Source organism: Chenopodium album, chromosome 5, assembly GCF_948465745.1.
Source record: "Chenopodium album chromosome 5, dcCheAlbu1.1, whole genome shotgun sequence".
Lineage (NCBI taxonomy): Eukaryota > Viridiplantae > Streptophyta > Magnoliopsida > Caryophyllales > Amaranthaceae > Chenopodium > Chenopodium album.
Window position 1 is genome coordinate 33,340,470 of NC_137838.1, and position 21,758 is coordinate 33,362,227.

General features: G+C 34.1%; 1 long non-coding RNA gene across 6 annotated transcripts; it reads left to right on the plus strand.

Annotated features, from left to right (window-relative positions):
* Positions 1–609: 609 nt before the first annotated feature.
* LOC145632060 (uncharacterized) lies at positions 610–20,494 on the plus strand. Of its 6 annotated transcripts, XR_014112463.1 has the most exons (6): positions 610–1,112; positions 1,199–1,377; positions 2,132–3,336; positions 3,429–3,515; positions 3,718–3,780; positions 3,960–4,788. It is a non-coding gene; the product is annotated as an uncharacterized LOC145632060 (long non-coding RNA). The 6 variants fall into 6 exon arrangements; XR_014112462.1 differs by having other exon boundaries at positions 3,429–3,780; XR_014112461.1 differs by lacking the exons at positions 2,132–3,336; positions 3,429–3,515; positions 3,718–3,780; positions 3,960–4,788 and adding exons at positions 18,712–18,848; positions 19,922–20,494.
* The last annotated feature ends 1,264 nt before the right edge of the window (positions 20,495–21,758 follow it).

Here is a 21,758-nt window from a genome sequence, read left to right on the forward strand (position 1 = left end):
GAAATTAGCCCTTGGTATGATGGTGATTTAAAGTGTTATAGAACAATTGTTGAATGAAATTTTTATATACATCGCTTTTCCACAGTTTCTAGTATTGCAATATTGCTGCAGTCTTTAGTCTATTGTACAACTTCTTCTCTATCTGCACTAAAAGGGAAAGTCAAACAATCTTCTAGGGTTCAGGGAAATAATATATGACATATTAAAAGTGTTCTTCATTTCTTGTTTCTCCCTTGACTCATGATGCCCTGCAATTCAAAGAACAGTTGGATCCTCAAATTCTTGAATTTTGTTACATACACAAGCCAAAGGGATGATCTTTCCTAGTTGCATACCCAAGTCCCACTACAAACAATTGGAACCCCTAAAAGAAGATATTAATTTTCCTTCAATGCCTAGAGTGTATTTCTTGTTTATTGGATTGGTCCATGTGTATTGCATTGAATCCAACCATATTATCTAGTTAATTATATAACATTGGACGTGGATTAGTTGACTTGTCTAGTTTAGGTCTCTAGTGAATAAATACACTTTGAAGCAAGTCCAAAGTATGTTTTTTTTCCCTTGGTGTATTTCCCACAGGGTGGTTGTCATTCCTGCTTAGATCATTATATTAATTACATTTACAAGTCATTCATACATACGAAGAACTCAACCGGTAAATTTTGTCCTACTCATTATGCATATAAATTGGGCTTCTATATATTGGTTTTTTTATTCTTCCTTAAAGGGTGATGGATGGAGTAATTACAACTTTGCAATATGTAGGAATTTTCTTTGGTTTGGAAATTTAGTTTGTTTTAGGTATCATGGTTATAAAAGTAAGAAACAGGGAGATTTAGGCGTTCATGGTATCTACCTTTCGAACATTGCTGCAAGTGGTAAGCATATCTATAATATTGCCCAAAAGCAAGACAACTTATGAATGAAATGGGCTGATCACAACCATGCAATATAAAAAACAAGGATGGGAAGTTAGTTTTTATTTGAATCTTGTGCTTTCCCATAAATCCTCCTTTTTTGGCCTCACAAACTACCTGATTTGCCAACTCTCGGCACTTCCAAGCAAGTCTACATCTCTTCTCTTGCTCTTCTCAAGATGTTTAAACAAGGTAAATCTCCCCTCATTTGTGACTTAATGTTTTGATTGATGCAATTTGGTAACCCATATTATATTTTTTGTGGGGGGAATTTGCAGGAAGAGAAAGAGTTCCAATGAAGGGGATGGGGTTGCTGTTGGGGGAGTTTGTGGATGAGTACGCTGTCATGGTTGTTGATGTTTTCTCTATGCTGCAAAGTGGGACTGGTGTTAGTGTTTGAAGTTGTTGACCATGTTTTTCAGACTAAGATCTTTGATATGCTCAAGCAAACTAGAAGGTATTGTGATTTCTTGTGCTTTTTGTTTGTTATAAATTATTACGGATGCAATGAAGTTTGCGATTTGAGTACAAAAGAAGTTGGCTATGTTAGGGTTTTTCGTCAGAGTTGTGTGATTTTTTGTGGATTTTGGTGGAGAAATCTGTTGGATGTATGCTTCTTTGATTTCACTTGAAGTGGTGAACACTGGTATCTTCTAGGTCATCAAAGTTGGGGACTTTGATGAGGGGGAAATATTGTAAGGTTCCAAAATATATCCCATCTTAATTGCAACAAGCCAACAATTCCTTTTTTATTGGAAACAGTAGTCCTAAATTTAATCGAATTTAGGGGTATGATCAATGTTTGAAATTGCGTGTTTGATTAACTCAGGGGCCACTCTTGATTTTACCTTGTGTGCCATAATAGGTGAAGTAAATTGTATTGCCATGTTCTTGGAAATTAAATAGCATCGCAGCAGGAAGTTCTAGAATAACAGTATTCATATTATAATTTCATCTCAACTGAATGAGACTAGCTTTGTTTTAAGCTTATATTTCAATTTAAACTGTTGTATGGAAGAACATTTGGGATGTAATCTTTTATTGAAAGTATGAGTTTTTCTGAAGGAAGCTTTGATATGCCTCAGAGTATTGTTACAGTTCCCGTCTTTTTGATTAATTATGTTCAGTAACCAACAACTATTTTCATCTTTAGCATAGCTGATCCTGAAGCTTGGACTTTTCAGCTCACCCTTCTAACGTAACTGCTGTAGAAGCTACAAGAGCGGCTTTGTATGTCATGATCTCTGTGAAGATGATCTCATACTTTTGGCTTGCAGAGATAAATATGTTCTCACAAGGGTTCTTAGCTCATTGAAGAAGTTACTCTTTTGTTTGCAATAACTTGGAAAGAACAAAAGTTGTGATGCTATAGGACTTACTGGCATTTTAGCCAAGTTTTAAAATTCTGAATTTTGGGAACAAGGTAAAAGGAAAAAGAAGGGAAAGGACGGAAAAAGGAATGGGAAGGGGAACTGAAGCTCCAATTTCCTTCCAAATCTCTCCGATTTTGGAGGGAAATTTGATATCTTCCTCTTCCTGCCCATCCTTTCCCAAATCCTTTATCCAAACATGGGATTATTGTTCCTGTTCTTTTCCCTTCCTGTCCATTCGTTAATTTTCATCTTTTTCTTAAAAACAAAGTATTAGGGAAATGATGATGTCTATTTTAGATCTGTGTGCTAATAATAAATTCAGTTATATTATGAACTATCATAATTTGGAATAATTGCTTGCAATAATTGGGGATTAGTTGGGGTGAGGATTGAGATGGTAGTGAGGAAGAAGGTATAACAAAGGCATTATTTGTAACAGTTGTAGGGGTAGGGTTTTGTTTTGTTTTTGTTTGTTTGTTTGTTTGTTTTTTTTTTTTGTTTTGTTTTTTTTTTTTTTTTTTGTGTGTGTGTGTGTGTGTGTGTGTGTGTCTGTTTGTGTGTGAAAGAATTGCAGGGGTAATTTATTTGTCCTTAAAAGGAAGAAAGGGAGCTTGGCGGCTGGGTTAAATCGTGGTATCAGTCTATCAGATTACTTATCCCAGAATTGTTCAGGCTTTACTATCAAATTTCTATTTGCTTATTGTAACCTAAATTGCTACATCTTCTCTCTTATAGAAAAATCTCTTACAATTATTCCTAAAATGGAAATTAGCTCGTATATAAAGTTTGCAAGATTGAGCAAACTAAGAGTGAGGGGTGTTAGGTTTCAAAAAAAAAAAAAAAAAAAAGCATATTGTAAGAACATTGTACATCTATCTTTAGATTCTTCTGAGTCATGTTAGTTTTACTTTGATTTGAATTATGATTGTTTGTAGTTTTAAATGCCTTTTGGCAAGTCATTGTTATACAGGGCAAAAAAAACAGCATAGAAGCTCTGAGAGTTCCGTATATAATCTTGAGGCAGCATGCTGCTAAACAAAAAGGTTATCATTTGCATATATATGTTGTTTCACTTGAAGTTCTGGTCGCTCAATTTTCGCTTTCGAACAATGAATTTTCCCCCTTTTCTCTGCAGGGGTTGTTTGCTTGTTGTCAGCCGTTCTTCCATAGTGATCCAACAAGCTTTGTTGATGTTGGAGGTGGTCTTTTTAGGTTTGATGATGTATGATATCCTATTACATCATGTCAAACGAAGAGGACATACAATATAACACAGAGCAGTTTTTTAGGAAAGTTGTGAATTTACTTGTGTAGATGGATGTATTATAGCTAATTTTTAGCAGTCTTTTAGCTGTTACTTTTAGTTGAATTTCACAAATGGAGTCAGTCTTTTTATTATTTTCACAAACCTTTCTTTGCTGCAGGTTTTCCTTGAAGATTCAAAGCATACATAATGGTGGATCAAGCTTCTTAATTGCATTATGCTGGTGAGATTTTTACCAAAATATTTTACAGTGTGTTTGGATTAATGGAAATGCAAGGAAAAAGAGGGAAGGGAGAGCGAGGGATGCAATTTCTTTTGTTCGGATAAAAATATGGAGGTGAGGGAAATGAAAGGAAGGGATTAGGAGGGATTTATGTAACAAATCTTTTCAAAATTGGACAGATTTGGAAGGATATTGGTAATAATAATCAATGACATTGAAGACCAAATGTCAGATTATAACTCCGACCACCTCTGTCATTAGCACCATCACATCGCAGCCCCGTTATTGCCTATGCTGCCACCGTTATTTTCCAGGTTTCCAATATCTGCTTTATGTTTTAATCATATTCTTCTTTTCCTCGGTTTTTCATTTGATTTCTGTTTAAATTATGTTGCAAATTTTGCTGGAAATTCTGCAATTCATAGATTTACAATTGCTGCCCCCTTTTCTTCTTTAAACATATCTTCTTTTTTTTAATTATTTTTTTAATAGTTAGAAAGGAAAATGTATAAGACCTAGAACGTCTTCTCCCTCACTTTCACTCACTTCTACTGTTATCCAATCATGGGAGCAAAAGAGTTTTTTCCCCTCCCCTCCTTTACCTCCTCTTCCTCTCCCTCTTCTTCCCTAAATTTCCTTCCAATATTTGTGTGTCCAAAACACACTATTACAAATTGTCTGGATACAGAAAGAGGAAGGAAAAGAAGGGGAGGGAAAGTGATGAATTTTATTGTCATATCTTTTCAATTGTTGAAGTGATCAATTTCTTATAATTCAATTCCTCCATTCCCCTCCCTTCTTCATTTATTATACAAATGAAGGATAATACATCCCTTCATTTCCCTCAATTCAAATAAAGTGTTAATGTAGAAGGAGCCACTCATCCTCGTTGATTATCTATCTTAAGCACTCAAAGTTTCTCATTCATCCATTTCTTCTTTGCCCTTTTTAAACTTATTCCTTTTTCATCTGTACATGCATTGCCATGTTGAAACTTCCACAACCGCTGTTTGTCACTATCGTTAGAAGGCAATTCCACTTTTTCTTCTGAACATAGGACCAGACTAGATTAGTTTCCCCTTTAAAACTTATTCCCTGTTTATCTGGACATGCATTGTCATGTTGTAACTTCCATAAACGCTGTTTGTCACTACCGTCAGAAGGCAATTCCACTTTTTCTTCTGAACATAGGACTAGACTAGATTAGTTTCCCCTTTAAAACTTATTCCCTGTTTATCTGGACATGCATTGTCATGTTGTAACTTCCATAAACGCTGTTTGTCACTACCGTCAGAAGGCAATTCCACTTTTTCTTCTGAACATAGGACCAGACTAGATTAGTTTCCCCTTTAAAAATTATTCCCTGTTTATCCGGACATGCATTGTCATGTTGTAACTTCCATAAACGCTGTTTGTCACTACCGTCAGAAGGCAATTCCACTTTTTCTTCTGAACATAGAGCCAGACTAGATTGGTTTCTGATGCAACTAGAACATTTTGCCCCCTTACCATTATCCAGTGCTGACTCTGCTGAGTAAGCTTTATAACAAAAATCAAACTTTGATTAACAGGACTATTTCCTACTGTGATTATTCTAGTAAATTTAGTATATTCCTTATATCATGTTTCCAGCAGCATCAGTTGCGCGCTGGTGGGCACTGGGGATGGTCGGATGAGGAGTATGGGATTTGAGTGGACGGACAAGAATGTGATGGGATTTTAGTAAAAGTTGATGGAGATGATTATTGCCTTACTGATGGTGTAAAGGTTACTTTGATTGTGATGAATGATCAAGAGTGTTACTACCATGTCAAATAAAGAAGGGAGGAGGGAAGGAGAACGATAGAAATTATAAGAATCATCAACTATTTAAGCCATGCTACCTATATATATATATCCTCTGGTTACCTACTTGGTAAAATCAGCTTTCATGTAAAGTGGGATCCACCTTTTTTCATCACATAAACTTTTTCTCACATTTCCTACACTTTCTTACTTTTACTATCCTTCCATATCCTTTTTTTTATGACATTTGATCATATTTGGCCCACCCCTACCTTTTCTGTTAGAAGTGCTGTCCAAACTAAGATAAATTTTGGATGGATGGAGGATTTGTGTTCTAATGTTTTCTGAGATGTCCAAGTCAGTCAACATGTGTAGTCTCTGGTAACTGATTATTAAGACTCTATATCACGTATATGAGATTTGGGCCATTGTGGTTTTGCTGATAAGGGAGGAGTAGAATGTTTCCCAAATTTTCTTCATTACCTTGACAAGGCTTTCAAATGTGGAATTGATTGATGTGAGCCTCTATCAAGGTGTCAAATATGCATATCCACGCTCTTAAACCATCCACGCTCTTAAACCTCTATCGACGAGTGTTTATGTGAGTAGTTATTTTGAAATGACTTGGGATGTCAGATGATTAAAATGTTCCATATATCTCATTTGTCATTATGCTAGGTGGATAGGATGCCGCATTTATGCTTACAACTACTATTGGTAAAATGTTGTGCATATATTCTATTTGATTATGCATACTTTGCTATAGCCATTGTTAGAAGTTTCTGTTATTCATGCCTTTCAAATTTCACTGTCCACCAAGTTTGCTAAGTTTATGAAATTCAATATTATGCTTTGACTTTGTTTGATTATTTCAATATATAGTTTCCATATTTAGTTTTAAGTTTGGTGCTGATGCACCACAGGTTCTCTGAGCATCTACATTGCATAATATATGTAATGCTTTTAATTGAAAAGCTTTCTGCTACTGAAATTAGGATTTTGTTTGTAATTTTGATAACAACCATAATAACATAAATAGGAATCTGAATAGAAGAGAGTAGAACTCAATTTAAGGATGTAAACACTTCATATTTATTTTTTTTTTGTTTGTTTGTCGTAGTAGTAGAAGTAATAGTAGTGTGAGCTTAAAAATAGGATTTCAGCTATATTGGGGATTTAGTCTGGCTTTCTTCCTTTCTCTCTAAATTAGGCTGTGTTTTGAGGCTTTTTTCCGTTATGGTCTCATAATTTCTTGTGTAATCATTATTTTTAGAAGAGAACTTTCTAATATATTCCCCTGAAACTGTTTATGCCAGTTCCATACAGCACATGTCTCTATTTTGTCATTCCCCTGATCAGATTTCCTCTATTCCCAACTCCATCCTCCATAATGCTTCCTTCACTTTATTTGGCTTATTTGAACTTGCGAATTCCATTCAAAGAACAATCTGATCACTTGTAGTCTCTTGACACTTATCGTTGTTTATTTGCAAAATCCATACAAAGTCAACATAATTCTAGCTGGTTTTGACTAAGATACTAGACCATCACTATACTTTATTGACTACATAGCAACTCTTCACAAGGTAGATAAGGCAGCATTCGACTATGGTTCCTACTTTGCTCTCTCCATGATGGACAGGCATTACCGTAGTGATATGTCCGTTGATGAGGCCATCAAACTAGTTGATGATTGCATAGTGGAGATCAGGACTAGGCTGGTTGTAGCTCCACCTAATTTTGTGATCAAAATTGTTGATAAGGATGGAGCTTGTGAATTTGCCTGGCGCGAATCTATTAAGGATCAGGTTGTTGCAAATGCAAATACAAATGCTGCTGCTATTTCTGCTTCTGCCTGAGGGTATCTAGTTGTTCAATAGTGAAAAATGTGTCTTTTATACTTTCAGAAGGTGGTAGCTGTAATGTAACAGGATGATTTACCATGTTTAAAACTGTATGCCCTTACTTTGGAGTTGTCATCTTGAGATTTTACCCCACTGTTATCATTAATGCTGAAACGGTTATCAAATTGATTGATCTGGTTCAATTATCACCATGATAATCTTAATTTGTCTGAGAATCGTGGAAGGTTGAGTGAACATCTCACCATCTCCATTCTACAGATCCCTATTACTACTCTACTTAGTTGGAATTCTGAGCCTCGCATTATACGACTACAAAGTGCATGTTGGTATGATTAACGTTAAGGAAATGGAATGTAAACAAATAAAGAGAAAGGGTAATATAAAGTGTTGCCATTATTTGTTGGTTGATATGCACTTGGAGGCTAGGGGAGGTAACAATCTATACTTAGGCCTTATTTGGTTGACATTCTAAAATGGGGGAATTGAAAATTCATGAGAATTGAAAATTCATGGGAATTGAGAAAATGAGGAGTTGTTTGGTTGACATAAGAAAGCAAAAATGGGGGAAGTGGGAATTCATGGGAATTTCAACTTTCCACAAAACATGGGAAGTAAATTACCTAGCCCCCCTAGGTAAACCAAAATTCATGGGAATTCTAATTTCCCTTATTGCCAACCAAACACATTTAAGGAATTAACTTCCCATGAAGTATAAATTCCTATGGGAATTAAATTCCCACATCAACCAAACAACACCTTAGTATTTAAAAAAAGAAAACCAAAAGAGACATATGTCATAATTCTAATTATACTTCCCTATCTTCTTCTTCAACTCAATGTGCCACATGTCGTTTTACATTTTTTATTTTTAATTATACAATTTTTCTTAACTCTTTAATTAAACACTTCATCTTCATCTCCCCTCTTTAATTCAACCTTTTTATTTTCTCTCGTTGATTTTAGTCCCTCCAACTTTTTTCTATTAAGTCTCATTTCAAATTAAAGTCCCAAAATTTTTATTTCTTTAATTATGTTTTCATTTACATATTATACCCACAATTATTTATTGGTATTTCCTCATTCATCTCTCAATGCAATTTTCTATTAACAAGCCGTGCATTGCACGGGTCAGATGGCTAGTTGAAAGTTAAATGGTTACTCGTAGGAAATGGAGTGAGTTAAAACACCTCTTAATCCAAAACAATAGGTAAAACAATGGTTAATTGAATCTATGACCACTACTCAAAAAAAAAAAAAAAAAAAAAAAAAAGGGGTTTTCTACATAGTTAGCCTGTGGTATTTACTTTTCCAAGCTGTGTCCTTTTTTCAAACTTCCATGTTGTAATCTTAAAGTACATTAAGGGCATGTTCATATTTACTGAACTAAGATGAATTGAACTGAACTGAACTGGACTGATTGGAGCTGAATTGAACTGAACTGAACTTTATGAGAGAAGGAAATTAGGAACTGAACTGAACTGAACTGAACTAATTGGAGTTGGACTGAACTGAACTGAACTGAAATTAAGCTTAAGTGAACAGACCCTAAGTGGGTACGTTGTAACCTTGGCGTTAACCTTCTGTTAGATATTGCTGTTAGTGGGGCCCACTTTACTCATATTAAATTTTTTTGTCTTGATTTGTGTACTACAAAAATGTTTCGTTAGAGATTTTAGGGGTCATTTTAACCCTCAAGACTCCAAATTGAGCTCAGATTCGGAAAAAAAATTACGTAGAAATCCTATTTTGTGAATCTGAATTTCCGCAGTTAAAATTAGAATTTACAAAACGTGTCTTTTACGTTTTTTTTTTGTCAAATCCGAGCACAATTGGACACTTGAGGATCAAAATGACCCCTAAAACCTTTAACGGGATATTTTTTAGCACGTAAAATTGAGAAAAAAATATGAAAAAGTGCAAATTGGGACCCCCTAACGGTGACCGTTAACGGTAGGATAATGCCAGATTGCCAGCAAGGTTACAACGTAATCACTTAATATACCTTGAGGTTACAATGTGGAAGTTTGAAAAGGGAGGGGCACAGCTTGAAAAAGAGAATACCACAAGGTTACTATGTCATGACAAAAAATAGTTGCACACAAATTAATACATTTTTTTATACTTAAAATGAGTAAGTTACATAATATTTTTGCCAATTTTTAGTTCAATTCGGATCCCTAAGAGCTAAAAAATTGATTTGTGTGGCAAGATGTTTTACTTTTGGGCTGCAAATTGCAATTATTTTTTTAAATGACTACAATTTGCAATTTTTTTTTCTTTTTAAATAGCTGCAATTTGCAAAATACAAACTTTAAATGGTTGCCATTCACAAATTTCCTAACAGATAAGGAAAACCAAGAACATACACAACCTAAACCAAAGGACTATAGATAGACCTGCCAATTTTTGACCCGACCTATTTTTGTGGGTCTTGAACAAAGTTTTTTGACCCGTAACACGATTTTACCCAAACCCGTTTAACCCATGAACTTGCGTGTCAAACCCGACCCGAACTCGACCCATTGATCCGAATTTATGGGGTTTTTTTTTTGTTAATAAATACATTTATTTGAAAATTAATATTAGTTTATTGATTAAGTTTGATTGTTTTTCTACCATCCGACATTCATTATTTCATCACTTTTGCTCTCATTTATCTATATCATTCAACTCTTGCTCAAATCCACACCAATCACCTCCTACACCAATTATCGACCCACACTAATTGCATCCATATAACTCACATCACAATCATACCATCGATCGATTCACAGGTCCACTGATATTATGTCATTATGTCAAGAGATATTATAGTCCACATATATAATTATGTTGGTTTCTTCCTTAAATATTGGGATGTATAAAAGTTTTATTTTAAAGTTTATTATCATTTTTTATTAGTTAGAATTTGATGTGCTTCGATGAAATGTTGACAATTTAAATTATGTAGTATATATTGGCTTAAAAAATGTGGTGAAAATGTTCGATAAAAAAATTGGAAAAAAAAAAGCAAATTAAGCTTGAAAAATCAGAAAATTTTTAAAATAAGTCAAAAAGAAAAATTAAATAAAAAGTTGTCGAAACTCGTTGGGTTGACCCGAACCCAAAACTTTGGGTTAGAGTTGAGCATTCCTCGCGCAAATTATAAGTTGGACCATAGTCCACCTTACTCTATGTGGTCTACCGTTAGATTAACGCCACGTGTTTGCTAGTTGTAGTTTTCTTCTTTCAAATTCTCAATGTTCTTCTTCTGCTATTTAATTTCACTGATCTTCCCTCTTTCAATTATTTCCTAATTTCTCAATTCCCTCTCTTCAATTCTCTTCTTCTTCTTTTTTTAATCATCATCCATAATTTCTCTCTCCTTGATTTTCCCTCTCCTTAATTTTTCTCCATTGTTGATTCCTCTGTTTCCTTATTGAATTTGTTCATCACTGCTGTTCATCGCCAACCTCGACACTGTAAGTTAGATTTCTTATTTTATTTGATAATTATCACTAATTAGGTTTTTTGTTGTTGATGCTAGTTATTGATTTTTCAATTTGTTATTGATTTTTGAGTGATGATTTGAATTGATCGTATAATTTTTAGGTTTAATTAGTTTTAATTTCATATTATTCAATTGATTAATTGATGAATTGATCAAATGTTTGATTAATTTTAATTAAGTTGCTGAAATTAGTGATGAGATTTTGATTACAACTGCAGAATTCGTTTAATATGATTCTAAACATTCGGTTCATATGATTACTTAGTGTAGAATTTATGTGATCAATTTCAAAGATATTCATATATATTATTCAATTGATTAATTTGATATTTAATGTTAATTAAGCTACTGAAAGTGTGTATTGAATTTGATTCTTGATTGTAATTGCTTTTTTTTTTTTTTTTTTTTTTTTGAATGATTTTCAGTTTCATTTATTATTTAATTGGTGAATTGATGTTTTAATTTGTATTTTATGATCGAATATAATTTGTTTATATCATGTTTTTGTACATTTTGTTCATATAATTCGAGTAACGCACTTTTTATTGTATATATTATCAAAATTGTTATTAGCAGTATCATATTATGAACATTGTTTCTATTTTTATGAACATTTAGGTTACTTTAATGAACCTTTCCGTTTTACATAAATCTCTGAGTATGTATATATGCTTTTTAGAAAATAATTGTAAACGTAATTATGAACATTTTTTTCCTGTATTTGAGCTTTGTTGTTTTATTTTTGAACTCCAGTAATGGTTATTATGAATTGTGTTTGTTTATTGCAGTTATAACATATGAAGTTGTTTGTAAGGAAAGTCCAAAGGCCGAGCAACATTCTGAGCAGTATTTTGACGTGTAGAAGTTTTTGAAGGATGTTCAGTAGTTTGTGGTTGGGGTTCAGAAATTTTTGTAGGGGGTTCAGAGATTTTTGTAGGGTATTCAATGGCTTGTGGTTGGGGTTCAGAAGTTTTTATACGGGGTTCAGAGGTTTTTGTAGGGTGTTCAGTGGTTTGTGATTGGGATTCAGAAGTTTTTGTAGAGGGTTCAGAGGTTTTTATAGGGTGTTTAGTGGTTTGTGGTTGGGGTTGAAAAGTTTTTATAGGGTGTTCAGTGGTTTGTAGTTGTAGTTCATAATTTTTTGTAGGGTGTTCAGTGGTTTGTGGTTAGGGTTCAGAAGTTGTAGGGTATTCAGTGGTTTGTGGTTGGGGCTCAAAAATTTTTGTAGGGGGTTTAGAGGTTTTTGTAGGGTGTTTAGTGGTTTGTGGTTGGAGTTCAAAAGTTTTTGTAGGTTGTTCAGTTGTTTGTGGTTGAGGTTCAGAAGTTTTTGTAGGGGGTTCATAGGTTTTGGTAAGGTGTTCAGTGGTTTGTGGTTAGAGTTCAAAGGTTTTTGAAGGTGGTTAAAATGTTTTTGAAGGGTGTTCTGTGGTTTGTAATTGGGGTTCAGAAATTTTTCTAGGGGGTTCAGAGGTTTTTTAGGTTGGTTCAGTGTTTTCTAGTGGCTTATCAGAAAACTGGGAGCTTATCATAAATTTATTGGGGCTTTTAGGGGATATTCAAAAGTTTCTTTAAGGTGTTCAGTAGTTCGTCTATAAATAAATCATTATTCATACCAAATAATATATATGAACACAAATTATTGCTTCATACATCACATATATATGGACATAAAAGACAACTTATATGAACATCAAACAGGAAATATATGAATGAAAATATGAGGGATATGGAACAATTAACATCAGATTTGCTAATTTTATTGCACAATCCACCAAAATTGGTTAAAAAGCTAAAAAAAAAAGAAAAAAAAGCAAATTTTCATTTTTTAACAAAATACAGGATGCTTTATATTAAAGTGGATAGAGAAAGTAGAGTTTTTCCCATTTTTTGTTGAAAATTTTAGAGCTTCTAGTAATTTAGAGGTAAAAAAAAAAAAAAAAAAAAAAAAGAGAATCAAAATTGTTAATGAGGAAAACAAAAAATAATATCCAAAAAAAAAAAAGGAGAGATTAAAATCGAAAATGGTTGTTTAAAGTTTTAATTTAGATTTTCAAATAATAAAGAGAATATCAAAATTTAATGGTGAAAAAAAAAATAAAAAAGGTTGGGCTTCTTTCTATTGGGCGCGGGCTTCTGTTGGGCGCAAATACTTTTGGGCTGGCAGCAGATTGGGCCTGGTGCACCTATTTGGTGCATGTAATACACTAATACCAATTGCATTCCTCGATTTGTAACTCGACTAAAAATAATCCATGACCCGAGGTAACCCAACTCGAACCCTACCCATTCGACAGGTCTACCTATAAATAATACTTCATCTGTTCTTTTTTACTTGACCTGTTTCTTTTATCACGCTTGCCAATGCAAAACTTTAACGATCAACAACTTAAATTCTCCATAAGTAAAAATTATAAAAGTTATATATTATGATAGTACTTATTGAGATGAATCCAAAAATATCATATATTAATATATTTTTCCTTACATATTATTCACAAAAGACGGTCAAAGAAGGGGTGGTGAATAGTGTAAAAGTCAAAGCGGGTCAAGTAATAAAGAACAGAAGAAGTAGGTCATACGTAATAGCAGAGATTAAAACAAGAGCATCAAAAAGAGAAAACTAAACCAGAAGAGGTAAGCACGAAAAGGGGATTAAACACCTAGGAGTTGTTTGGTTGACATTCTAAAATGGGGGAATTGAAAATTTATGGGAATTGAGAAAATGAGGAGTTGTTTGGTTGACATAAAGAAAGCAAAAATGGGGGAAGTGGGAATTCATGGGAATTTCAACTTCCCACAAAACATGGGAACTAAATTACCTAGCCCCCCCAGGTAAACCAAAATTCTTGGGAATTCTAATTTCCCTTATTGCCAACCAAACACATTTAAGAAATTCCTAAGAATTTCATTAAGGAATTAACTTCCCATGAAGTATAAATTCCTATGGGAAATAAATTCCCACATCAACCAAACAACACCCTAGAAAAGTTGAGCGCTGGTAACCAAAACACTTCGGAAACATAACAAAGAGCAGCAAAGGAAAGGGAACTGAACACCTATAAACGGAGCTCAGCTACAGTGCCAACGAGTGACAACTCCGTTCGATCTCCCACATCAGCCATACTTTGAAAGAAACAGGTAAATTTGATCTCACTTTTATTTTTATTTTTAATTTTTGTAAACCCCAGATACTATACATATGAAATTAAATTAAAAATTGTATCTGATGATCAATCAACTAACAACTACATTTGGTCTGATTTGGATATTCTAAATCTCTAGGTTGGATTTTTATTTTTATTTTCTTTGCTACATTACTTTTGTATTTTTATTATTATTTTTTTTAATAATTATTATTGCAAATTCAAACACTTCTCAATCCGCATAATTATTTGTTATTTTATTTCTTATTGACTTCTAATCCGCATAATTCAAACCCTTCTCAATCGTAATGGTCTGTTACGTCAAGGTAATATATAAATAATTGGCCTCATAATAAAACTTTCCATCAATCTGTAGACGGAAAAGGAGGAGCTAGCTATGGATTCTACAGGCATAATACCATATAAAAAACAGAGAATTGCATCAGCAACAACAACAATTACTAGTAGTACAACAATTGAGGATCTGAAAGATGATGAAATTGTTGAGATTTTGGTTAGACTTCCATTAGAATGCGTCTTCCGTTGTAAGTGCATCTCCAAGCGATGACTGGACGACGCCAAAACTTGCCTTTACGTGATAATCTTATAATATATCAGGTTTATCTTGAGCATGAATGTATATCAGATCATTATGGTCATCTACCAATGCCCCTCGTATTTTATCCACCCAACATTAGTGATCAATATCCAATTTCTGATCCAACCGGTAAATTCTTTGATTTCACTTTCCGTTTCTTTCCGTTAAATTGGGAAGATCGTTTCACCAGCTTTGGAGTAGCGAGGAATTCCCGTGGCTTATTATTATGCAAGGGAGAATTGATCAAGTCGCGTACATAATCTCCACAGTCATCCCACCCTCAAAGTGAATACTACGTATGCAATCCGCTTACAAAGCAATGGTTGAGAATTCCTGTGTCGGATCATCGAAGGAGTTTTAGAGTTGGCTATGTTGGGTTCACTTGCTATGCCTTGGACACTCGCCTTCCTCATAAGGTTGAGTTTGTTGTGTTGGAGGTTGAGATTAAAAGGTGGAAAAAAGATGAGTTTTTCTACACTCGTGTTTTTTCCTCATTGACTGGCTGTTGGAGCGTATATTGTGTAGCTTGCCCGCCAGGTCCAAGTTGGCCATTGAGAGAATCGACGGGGATGTATGGTACTGATTATGATACTTATTTATATGATTATGGTACAATTGTAGTCTACAAAGGGATGTTCCATTGGAATGGTGGTTCATATAGCATATGATCCACTAAATGAACCTTACAAGTGTAGTTCAATTCCCACCCCTGAAGAATTACCATATAATGGTAGTCGTGTTGAGCTAAGTGAAGGGCATATCCGAATGGTTTCCTATAGTTTGAAGAACTCGAGCAATCCAAGAGGGACATATTCAGTTTATGAACTTACAGACTATGACATTGGCAAGTGGGATTTGAAGTTTCTTGTCAAAAAACCCATTTTAAATATGCTTGCTAGCTTCTCCAGCCAAACCAACGGAGAGATCATTTTTATGAAATGGTTCAGCTGCGGTAGAAGAAGAAAGTTTGTGCTCTATAATATGAAGAGTCAGTCAGTTGTTGGTGATTTTGACATACCTGAACACCCCACATTGCCTCATCTCTCTTTTTCAGCTGACTCTTTTCTGATGACTGCTTGGCCGACTGTAATTCCTCAACTTCCACATAATTTATAACTATTCATCACAAAAGAGTCAGTAATCTTGCTCATCATAATTTTGTGCTATATGCTATGTAATTATTGATCACATGTATTTTTTTATTAGGAACTAAGCTCTTCAATTTGGTAGTGCGTTTCTCTTATATGGTTATGAGGATTTTTTTAATAATTTTGCTATTTGCTTTCTTAAATATTGAGATTTCATAATAGATTATCCCTAGCTCACAACTGTTGCACACCTTCTCATTTTGTTCCCAACTTTCCTTAACTCACTTTGTACCTTACTATTGTATTCTTTTTTTTATTTTCAAATAATTGAATTGGGAAGATCTAGTATCATTTTTATGATGAATTAAACTTGATATGGTATTGGTGTTTATGAAATATTGAGAGTGATATACATACATACATACATACATATATATATATATATATATATATATATATATATATATATATATATATATATATATATATATATATATATATATATATATATATATATATATATATATATATATATATATATATATATATATATATATATATATATATGGGGCATCACTTATGAATTAAAGAACACTAGATGGAATTTGTTTGTTTGAGGCCTCTGTTTGATTGGCTACTCATCTTCCCCTTCTTTTACTTATGATGTCATATGGCTGTTACACACTTATACTATATCAGCTGTATATGATGTCATATACTTGTTCTTAGAATTTTGTGTCGGTCTCTTGTGCATAAACTGGTATGTCCACGTAGTATAGAAATTAGCCCTTGGTATGGATGGTGATTTAAAGTGTTATAGAACGATAGTTGAATGAAATTTTTATGTGCATCGCTTTTCCATAGTTTCTAGAATTGCAATATTGCTGCAGTCTTTAGTCTATTGTACAACTTTTTCTCTATCTGCACTAAAAGGGAAAGTCAAACATTCTCCTAGGGTTCAGGAAAATAATATAGAGACAATCCTTTCTTTTTTTACAAATGATGAGCCTTTAGACATATTAAAAGTGTTCTTCATATCTTGTTTCTCCCTTAACTCATGATGCCTTGTAATTCAAAGAACAGTTGGATCCTCAAATTCTTGCATTTTGTTACATACACAAGCCAAAGGGATGATCTTTCCTGGTTGCATACCCAAGTCCCACTTCAAACAGCCGGAATCCCTAAAAGAAGATATTAATTTTCCTTCAATATTGCATTGCACTGAATCCAACTGGATTATCTAGTTAATTATATAACATTGGACGTGGATTAGTTGAGTTGTCTAGGTTAGGTCTCTAGTGAATAAAGTCACTTTGATTTTAGTACGAAGTATATGTTTTTTTCCCTTGGTGTATTTCCCGTGGGGTTGTCATTTCTGCTTAGATCATAATATTAATTACATTTACAAGTCATTCATACATACGAAGAACTCAACTGGTAAATTTTGTCCTGCTCTTTATGCATATAAATTGGGCTTCTATATATTGGTTTACTATTCTTCCTAAAAGGGTGATAGATGGAGAGATTGCAACTTTCGAACTCAACCGGTAAATTTTGTCCTGCTTTTTATTTTATATATGTAGGAATTTTCCATGGTTTGGAAACACAGTTTGTTTTAGGTCATCTCCAGTTGCTTGGGACATGGTTATACAAGTAAGAAACAGGGAGATTTAGGCATTCATGACATCTACCTTTCGAACATTGCTGCAAGTGGTAAGCATATCTATAATATTGCCTAAAAGCAAGACAACTTATGAATGAAATGGGCTGATCACATCCATGCAATATAAAAAAACAAGGATGGGAAGTTAGTTTATATTTGAATCGTGTGCTTCCCCATAAATCCTACTTTTTTGGCCTCACAAAGTACCCGATTCACCAACTCTTGGCACTTCCAAGCAAGTCTACATCTCTTCTCTTGCTCTTCTCAAGATGTTTAAACATGGTAATTCCAATTTCCCCTCATTTGTGAGTTCATGTTTTTTATTGATGCAATTTGGTAACACGTATTATATATTTTTTGGGGGAAATTTGCAGGAAAAGAAAGAGTTCCAATGAAGGTGATGGGGTTGATGTCTGGGGAGTTTGTGGATGAGTACGCTGTCATGGTTGATGTTTTCTCTATGCTGCAAAGTGGGACTGGTGTTAGTGTTTGAAGTTGTTGACCATGTTTTTCAGACTAAGGTCTTTGATATGCTCAAGCAAACTAGAAGGTATTGTGATTTCTTGTGCTTTTTGTTTGTTATAAACTGTTACGGATGCAATGAAGTTTGCGATTTGAGTACAAAAGAAGTTGGCTATGTTAGGGTTTTTCGTCAGAGTTGTGTGATTTTTTTTTGTAGATTTTGGTGGAGAATTTGTTGGATGTATGCTTCTTTGATTTCACATGAAGTGGTGAACACCTGTATTTGAAGGAGTGTTATCTTTTAGGTCATCAAAGTTGGGGACTTTATCAATGCAATGGAATGTGAGTGTAATAGGAGATAGATTTAGTGGTATAAGCATAATTGTAACAAGCCAACAATTCCTTTTTTTATTGGAAACAATTGTCCTGAATTTAATCAAATTTAAGGGTATGATCATTGTTTGAAACTGTGTGTTTGATTAACTCAGGAGCCACTCTTGATTTTATCTTGTGTGCCATAATAGGTGAAGTAGATTCTATTGCCATGTTCTTGGAAATTAAATAGCATCGCAGCAGGAAGTTCTAGAATAATAGTATTCATATTAAAAATTCATCTCAACTTAATGAGACTAGCTTTGTTTTAAGCTTATATTTCAATTAAAACTGTTGTATGGAAGAACATTTGGGATGTAATCTTTTATTGAAAGTATGAGTTTTTCTGTAGGAAGCTTTGATATGCCTCAGAATATTATTCCCGTCTTTTTGATTAATTATATTCAGTAACCAACAACTATTTTCATCTTTAGCATAGCTGATCCTGAAGCTTGGACTTTTCAGCTCAACCTTCTAGTTGTAACCGCTGCAGAAGCTACAAGAGCGGCTTTGTATGTCATGATCTCTGTGAAGATGATCTCATACTTTTCGCTTGCGGAGATGAATATGTTCTCACAAGGTGTCTTAGATCATTGAAGAAGGTACTCTTTAATTTGCAATATCTTGGAAAGAACAAAAGATTTGATGCTATAGGACTTACTGGCATTTTAGCCAAGTTTTAAAATTCTGAATTTTGGGAAAAGGTAAAAGGAAAAAGAAGGGAAGATAAAGAGGAGGGTAAGGACGGAAAAAGGAAAGAGAAGAGGAACTGAAGCTGCATTTTCCTTCTAAATCTCTCCGATTTTGGAGCGAAATTTGATATCTTCCTCTTCCTGCCCATCCTTTACCAAATCCTTTATCGAAACATGGGATTATTGTTCCTATTCCTTTCCCTTCCCGCCCATTCTTCAATTTTCTTTTCTTTTCTTTTTTTTAAAAAAAAAGTATTAGGGAAATGATGATGTCTATTTTAGATCTGTGTGCTAATAAATTCAGTTATATTATGAACAGTCATAATTTGGAATAATTGCTTGGAATAATTGGGGATTAGTTGGGGTGAGGATTGAGATGGTAGTGAGGAAGAAGGTATAACAAAGGCATTATTTGTGACTGTTGCAGGGGTAAATTTATTTATTTATTTTTTTTTTTTTTTTGGGGGAAAGAGTTGCTGGGGTAATTTATTTGACCTTTTATAGGGAGAAAGGGAGCTTGGTGGCTGGGTCAAATTGTGGTATCAGATTACTTATCCCAGAATTGTTCAGGCTTTACAATTAGATTTCTATTTGCGTATTTTAACCTAAATTGCTAAAATTAGCTCTTATATAAGTTTGCAAGATTGAGCAAACTAAGAGTGAGGGGTGTTAGAATTTTTCTTGATTTGGTTAATTTATATTGTAAGAACATTGTACATCTATCTTTAGATTCTTCCGAGTCTTGTTAGTTTTACTTTGATTTGAATTATGATTGTATGTGATTTTAAATGCCTTTTGGCAAGCCATTGTTATACGGGGCCAAAAAAAACAGCATATAAGTTCTGAGAGTTCTGGATATAATCTGGAGGCAGCATGCTGCTAAACAAAAAGGTTATCATTTGCATATATATGTTGTTTCACTTGAAGTTCTGGTCGCTCAATTTTTGCTTTCTAACAATGAATTTTCCCCCTTTTCTCTGCAGGGGTTGTTTGCTTGTTGTCAGCCGTTCTTCCATAGTTATCCAACAAACTTTGTTGATGTTGGAGGTGGTGTTTTTAGGTTGGATGATGTATGATATTCTATTACATCCTGTCAAACGAAGAGGACAGACAATATAACACAACAGTTTTTTTTTAGAAAAGTTGTGAATTTACTTGTGTAGATGGATGTATTATAGCTAATTTTTAGCAAGTCTTTTAGCTGTTACTGTTACTTTGAGTTGAATTTCACAAATGGAGCAAGTCTTTTTGTTATTTTCACAAACCTTTTTCTTTGTTGCAGGCTTTCCTTGAAGATTATTAAATAAATAATGATGAATGTCAAAAGAATACTAGTTAAAAGATTGTTCAAATAAGCCAAATAAAAGGAAGGAAAGCATTATGGAAAAGGCTTGTGAACTTGCCTGGCGCGATTTATTGAAGATCAGGCCGTTGCAGATGCTAATGCTGCTGCTGTTTCTGCTTCTGCCTGAAGGTATCTGGTTGCAGTAGTAAAAATTTTTACTTTCTGAAGGTGGTAGCGTTGATATAACAGGATGATTTACTATGTTTAAAACTGTATGCCTTACTTTGGAGTTGTCGTATTGAGATTTTACCTCACTGTTGTTGATCTGGTTCAATTGTCGTATTGAGAATCGTGGAAGGTTGAGTGAACACCTCACCATCTCCATTCTACATATTGAAGGAGTTATGTCTTCGATAAGTGCAATTACTAGATATATCAAGGATCACTATTATGGAGATAATAAGTTCATTCTATAGGGTCGTCAATGTTTGGTGCTAGATTTGACAATTGATCTTTGGGCTAGCTTAATAGCCCAAATCCTTATAGAATGGATCCTACAAGGTCACACATAAGAGTATTGGGTTAAACAAGTTAGAGGCCCATTATTGGGCATCATGAGTTCATGACATACCATATTGATAATTGGGCTTAGATAGTTAGAAGAGTCTGATGGGTTTTGGACTTGACATGGTTTTATTTCTAGATATGATCTATAAATATAAACCATGCCTAGGGTTGCATGACACAACAATTGACACACAGTGAATTGTCACACAAGCAACCAGTTTTTCCTAAAATCCCTAACTCTCTCTCTCTACTCGGCCCTCTCTCTCTCCTCCCTGTCCGTACGGCCCTCCTCCCCGGGTGGCGTGTGTAGTGGCGCGTGGGTGGTGTTGTGGTGTGTTCGTGGCTCAAATCTCCGTTGAAGGTTGATTGAAGTGTTCAATCACAACTAACTAGCATTAGTGGAGGTTTAATCCATGCTCGTGGACTAAGTAGAGGAATCACGCTTGGGGTTCTTTATCTCCCATTGTTCTTGCTCGATCGCACGTGGAATCACGCTTCAAAGGTACGATTATATGTTCTTTATGTGTTATGCATTAGATCTTGGGATTAGGTACTGTATGAATATGATTCATGTTTTCCGCTGCGTAGTACCTACAATTCCCTATAGTGGTATCAGTTAGCCTATTGCATTTACGCATATTGACTATAATTCTTTGATAGTCCACAATTTTAATTCAATTAAGAGGGAGATTAATTTAATTATGGTTCAATTATTATTTTAATGTGATTAAACTTTTGGAATCAATTAAATGTGATTTAATTATGCTCAAATAGCCATGAAGATGACCGTTTTTAGCCCTAATATGTTTGAAAATTTCGAACCCCCTAACCCTAAATTTCGAATTTTTTCGAAAATCCTAGCCCTAAAATATGATTTTTGTGCTTGATTTTGATTTAATTCGATTTATTTCATGATTCATAATTTTAATCGGATTGATTTATGCATAAAAGTGTTTTATGTATGATGA